Genomic DNA, 6209 nt, shown 5'->3' on the forward strand with positions numbered 1-6209 from the left:
AGGGCACCTCGACCAATCACCGCCCGAGAATAGAGAGGGGCGGGGCGGAAGGGACGAGGTGGAGCCAGTGGCAGCATTGGGGTGCCGTCATAGCAACGAGGGGCCACCTTGGCCAATCACTGCTCGGAAAGGGAGGGGGGCGGGGACTGGGCAGAGCCTGGGCGGGTTCCGTGCCTGGCTGCCCACCGGCTCTGACCTGGACGTCGCTGTCGGTGGCCCCTGAAATGCATCACTTTAGTCGGCTGTTCTGTGACGCCGCAACGAGGAGCCACCTGGGTACTGGGCCTTCAAGAGGAGGGACGTGGGAAGCGCGTCCGGGCCAACTCTCGAGAGGGTTTCACCCCTGCCCAGTGCGGGCGCTGCCCGCTCCCTTCCGTCCCCGGGCCTCGCAGGCCGCCCCGGGGGTGCTGCCCATCCCCACTGACCTTTCTAGGCTCTTTAGACCCTTCGGGGTTCGCGGCTCGCAGAGATGTGTCCGCCAACATCTCTTCTTTGGTCCGTAAACAACTTCACTCTCAAGGAGGCAGCTCTGGCCTCTCAGCAGGTGCGGCCTACACTGATGTCCGTCCGGGTTTGACATCCTTCCCCGACCCGACAGGAGTCCCAGCCCCCTCGGGCCTCTGACTCTCAGGGGTCCCGTAAGGATCTCCGCTCCTCTCCCCTCGCTCCTGGCTCCCCTCCACTCTCACACACCCACAAAAGCACAGGCGCACACGCATGTACACGTGCAGGCTTGGCAATCTGCTTCACCTGACGCACTCCGCCTGCCCAAGGCCCCTCACGATCTCCCATTTCCTCTGCCATCATCCCAGACAAAAAGCTGTGTTATTTGTTGTTGCTGCAGGAGCTGGGGAGGAGTGACTGAATAACCACAGGATTTAGTCTTGATGGCAGAATCCCAGAAGCCAAATCCACGTGGTGAATAAGCTGCTGATCTTTCAGAGCACACATCCCCTGGAGATTCTTTCCAATGCTAATATGAAAGTTTACAACCATAACCCATCATCAGGCCCAAATATATTACTTACTGAATAAATACACAAGTTACAAGCAACACACAAGAATCCAAAATTATGTCGTTTTTTTTAGTTGCAAAGATAAAAATGTTGTAAACACCAAAATTTAACAGCTTTTCTCATGGGGAAAAGTGGAGAGTTGGGGATAACAGATGATTATTATTTTCTTCTCTACATATTGGCAATTTCCCAGTTACTACAATTGAGCATGTCTTATTTTTATAATAAAATGCCAAAAGTATTTTAAATGTTAAAAATGTAGAATGGTAACATAATCAAGTATATGCAAATAAATAGTCATTTTTTACATTTAAAATGTGAGAAATTCAACTTTCAAATTTGTCCTAACAATGACAGTAACCAATGTTTACTAAGTTCTGACACTGCATGTGGGCGCTGTTTTAAGAATTTCATATGAGTTATCTTATTAAATCCTCACTATCATTTCCCCATTGTACATCTAAGAAAAGGGAGTTGTAGGGGGGTATAAACGAAAAATAACCTCCTAAGCCCCACCACAGCCAACTGAATGGACCCCCTCTTGGCCAAGGGGACCCCAGAAACCTTAAAAACTGAGTTATCAGCCATGGTGGGAAGGGAGGTCAGACATGCCTCACTAATACGCTTTTGCCGTTTAGACACAACAACTAACCAGCATTAATGTTAAGATAGAGATCATAAGACTGACAGAATGGACTCTGTGGCAGTAAGATACCAACTTATAAACAGGACCTTAGGCCATGCCAGGCATGAGTTAAGTCATGCACCCCTATACTTAAAAGAATAAACTATATTTTAACTACTTGGAGAAGGTCTTATGATTCATGTTTCACATTTTGTACTTGAGTAAAGAATCTTACTGTGAATCTCTCAAATCTTATCATGAGTTCCTCAGACTGTTGATGTACTAATTAATACGTAAACGACTGACCTGAAAAGGATACTGATTTGTTTCTAAATCATGACGTTTCACTGATTGTCTTGTGCATACGCAGAAAACATTTTAGCCTGTATGTTGTCATCCGTAGCCATTGATTGTAACCTCTATATCATCCCTCCAATGAAAAAAGACAACTCCAATATGAGGAGTCCCCTTCCCATTCCTCAACTTTCTTATAAAACCACTGCAACTTGTAACAGACTTTGGAACACACCCAACTTTGTTGGTGTGTCTTCCCCATTCAATCTTCAGATTTGACTTTCAATAAGCCATTATCAATTTCTGCCTCAACAGCCTTAACTTTGGTCCACAGCAGTTAAGATCGTTGCCCAAGATCATACAGCCAGTGGGATTCAAATCAAGCCATCAGACCCAAGAGCAACTGTTGCTTATCACTATACTGCCTCCCAGATCTGTGATAAAGAAATAACTACAGTTTTCTGGCAGTGACTGTAAAGTATCTACCAAGCAGAGGACCACTGGTTCAAATGCCTTGGATTGCAAACACCAGACAGTGGCTTAAGCAAACCACATGGTTAAGCAAACCCTGTTCTGGATCACATCATTAGCAACTAGACATCTAGCTACAGCTATTAAATCCTGAGGTTTACAATTTGATTTCTATCCCATACAAATTAGCCAGGGTCTTCCCTCCCAAATCTTTCAGTCAATCTATAGTAATTTCACTACACTGTGGGTTTAGCAATTATCCAAATAATTGACAAAGGTAAGAAGGGGTGAACAACAGGATGGGCCTCCCAGTACCTCCTGCAGCAGCACCTGGACTGGATTCTAAATTCCTCCTTCCAGAAAGAAGCTGCACCCCAGCCCAGATTCAGCTGAAAGCCACAGCTGCCAAGAGGCAGTCGGAGCGCTGGGCACCTCTCTGTGCACCCCTCTGTGCACCCCTCTGTGCACCCAGGAAGCCTCAGGAGGACTTCCTCAAGCCAAGTGGATGCCTCACTCAGAGCCCCAGGATCCTTGACCCCTGACCCCACAGTGACCTGGAAATGCCTGGTAATGCCAGAAGTAGCGCTTTCCAATTCTGAAGGCCCTCAAAATGCTTGCTCAGCCCATCTTCCTCCTTTCCTGGGGCGTGGGAGTGGTGGGGACATGAGAGGCAGAAAGATGAGGACACCATCAGGAGGTTTTTCCTTACTGGAAAATGAGAGGAAATCCTCTTCCACCGCTTAAAAATCAAAAGGGGATGCCCATATTCCTCTGGCAGGGGTCTCCCATCATCCCCCGCGAGGCCTTCCCATTATCCCCTGCGGGGCTTTCCCATCATCCACACAGGCCCTTCCCATAACCCCCAAGCGGGAAGTTCGCGCAAGTGCCGCTCTGCAGGGAGGAGTGAGGGCCGAGGGGAACACCCTCAGGAGAGTGGAGGGCAGCAGTGGCCGCGGTTCCTCTGCACTTCGTTTCTTCAGTAAGAAATGATCTTCTTGTCCTTCTTACGTATAAATGGAGCGATCCATTTCCTTTTACCCATTAACCCCTTCAAAAAGAAGAAAAACAGTCCCAGGCTGGCCATGGTTGATCTCTGCAGCGGGGCTGGTCAGGGTGCCTTCTGCTTCCTGGTGGGATGGCCAAGGCCGGGGAAACTGTTGAAACCACCCTGGGGCTGCCTTCTGTATTTTCCACAACCTTCCAGGCCCACCTCCCAGCTGGAGGCCCTGCAGCTTGGCAGTTGCCATGGCGACTGAGTCCCTAAGTATGTCTCTTCTGAGCTCTCCTGGACAGTGTGGAGGAAAGGCCTTAAGAGCTGACGGGCTTCGGTAAAATGCAAACAGATTTTTTTTGAAGTTTTGTAGGCACTGTTCAGATAAAAAGCAGGGACTTTCAACAAAGTGAGGCCGGGCGCGGTGGCTCAAGCCTGTAATCCCAGCACTTTGGGAGGCCGAGACGGGCGGATCACGAGGTCAGGAGATCGAGACCATCCTGGCTAACACGGTGAAACCCCGTCTCTACTAAAAAATACAAAAAACTAGCCGGGCGAGGTGGCGGGAGCCTGTAGTCCCAGCTACTCGGGAGGCTGAGGCAGGAGAATGGCGAAAACCCGGGAGGCGGAGCTTGCAGTGAGCTGAGATCTGGCCACTGCACTCCAGCCTGGGCGACAGAGCGAGACTCCGTCTCAAAAAAAAAAAAAAAAAAAAAAAAAAAAAATGAGTTCAGGCATATCTTAACTATAGAACTATGAGGTTGTTTATTAAAATAATTGTTCTCTGGTAAATTTACCAATTTCATATATATGCATATTTATGAACAAATATATTAGGGTATATAGATAGAAAAAGTTCTATCTACATGTACAATTGAAAACTTTTTAAAATAGTGTTGGTAGTATCATATATTAGCATTTAGAGGATAGAGACAGACCCGGGATTGGAGCCCTAGCTCCATATACTTCTTTCTGAAGTCAGTCTACTCATCTGTAAAATGGGCTGTTGTGAGGTCAAAATTAGATATTCATAATGAGAGTAGCACAGTGCCTAGCACACAGTAAAGCACTTAGTAAATGGGAGCTATTACTATTAATTGTACTGTTGTTAATCTTAAAATAGGTTAAGTACTTTTTGGCTATCAGTACGTTTGGGGGAGAATTTTAACTCAAGTTTATCTTAATCGTTTTCAGTAGAGGTTTTTTCTTGAAAAGAATCAAACTGCCAAAGATGATTCAGTCAGATAGTTGTTTGTGACAATCAGAAGTTAGTCTGTGATGAACAGATAGTTTTAATGCTCATATTCATTAGCACTAATATACATAAGGGTGGGGAGAGACTGAAGCTTCTGGAAACATATAGACAGGTAGATTCTTAAATGTAAGCAGGTATTTGTATTTTTTTTTTTTTTTTTTTTTTTGAGACGGAGTCTCACTCTGTCGCCCAGGCTGGAGTGCAGTGGCCGGATCTCAGCTCACTGCAAGCTCCACCTCCCGGGTTTACGCCATTCTCGCCATTCTCCTGCCTCAGCCTCCGGAGTAGCTGGGACTACAGGCGCCCCGCACCACGCCCGGCTAGTTTTTTGTGTTTTTTAGTAGAGACGGGGTTTCACTGTGTTAGCCAGGATGGTCTCAATCTCCAGACCTCGTGATCCGCCCGTCTCGGCCTCCCAAAGTGCTGGGATTACAGGCTTGAGCCACCGCGCCCAGCCGTAAGTAGGTATTTGAACTGTTTGTGGATTATGTCTCATAAAGTTGGCACCCAGCAAGGAGGAAAATGCCAGATACACACACGCCCATACCTGAGGTATGTAGGTCAATGGAAGGCTATTGAAACACAGTTGTCAAGAGAGAAATGTAAATTATTTTTCACCCAGGAAGTGAGATTATTCCATGATGCATCATAACCAGTAGGGGAAATAGTTTAGTGGACACCTGTGTGGAGACAAGAGATGTAGAAAGATGTCAGAAAATTGAATAGACTCAAATTTCACGTTGGGTAGCAACTCAAGGACATATCTCAGTGCTTGGCACATAGTAAGTGCTCGACCAACACAGGTTTATCAAATTGAGTGTTAGATATTATCTTGCAACAGAGCTGTGCTTTATGCAGCACTAGGAAAAGAGAAAAAAGTGATGTGAATTTTTTTTTTCTTTTTCTTGTTTTTTTTATTTTTCTTAACACACTCTATTTTCCGAGGGCTCTCTCAGGATATCAGTTGCTTAACTACATCTGAGTGTCTTCTAGGTAGAGTATTAGGGGATTACAAGGAAATGAGAAAGAAATTACAGACCCATTTGGGGGCAAATTCTACATAAATCTACACTGTTAAAAAAAAATTACCAGGGCTGGGTGTGGTGGCTCACGCCTGTAATCCCAGCACTTTGGGAGGCCAAGGTGGGTGGATTGCCTGAGCTCAAGAGTTTAAGACTAGCTTGGCCAATGTGGTGAAACCCAGTCTCTACTAAAAATACAAAAAATTAGCTAGGTGTGGTGGCAGGCGCCTGTAATCCCAGCTACTCTGGAGGTTGAGGCAGAAGAATCGCTTGAACCTGGGAGGCAGAGGTTGCAGTGAGCTGAGATCGCACCATTGCACTCCAGCCTGGGCAACAAGAGTGAAACTCTATTTCAAAAAACAAAACAAAACAAAAACCAAAACTATTATGCCTTCTGGCTACATGTTAATCCTTCATTCCAAAGTGGAGGTCACACTTTCCTACTGGTGGATATGCAAGGTTGGTTCTAGTTTTGATATTGCAGATAGCCTCACTCTAACCAGCAGTTGTGGTGGGAGATCCTGTGCTACATGGG

General features: G+C 46.3%; 1 long non-coding RNA gene across 1 annotated transcript; it reads left to right on the forward strand.

Annotated features, from left to right (window-relative positions):
• Window positions 1–151: 151 nt before the first annotated feature.
• Window positions 152–1056, forward strand: LOC115892662. The gene is made up of 3 exons (XR_004052537.1): window positions 152–276; window positions 434–544; window positions 845–1056. It is a non-coding gene; the product is annotated as an uncharacterized LOC115892662 (long non-coding RNA).
• Window positions 1057–6209: the final 5153 nt, after the last annotated feature.

Source organism: Rhinopithecus roxellana, chromosome 13 (assembly GCF_007565055.1).
Source record: "Rhinopithecus roxellana isolate Shanxi Qingling chromosome 13, ASM756505v1, whole genome shotgun sequence".
In the NCBI taxonomy this organism is placed as follows: domain Eukaryota; kingdom Metazoa; phylum Chordata; class Mammalia; order Primates; family Cercopithecidae; genus Rhinopithecus; species Rhinopithecus roxellana.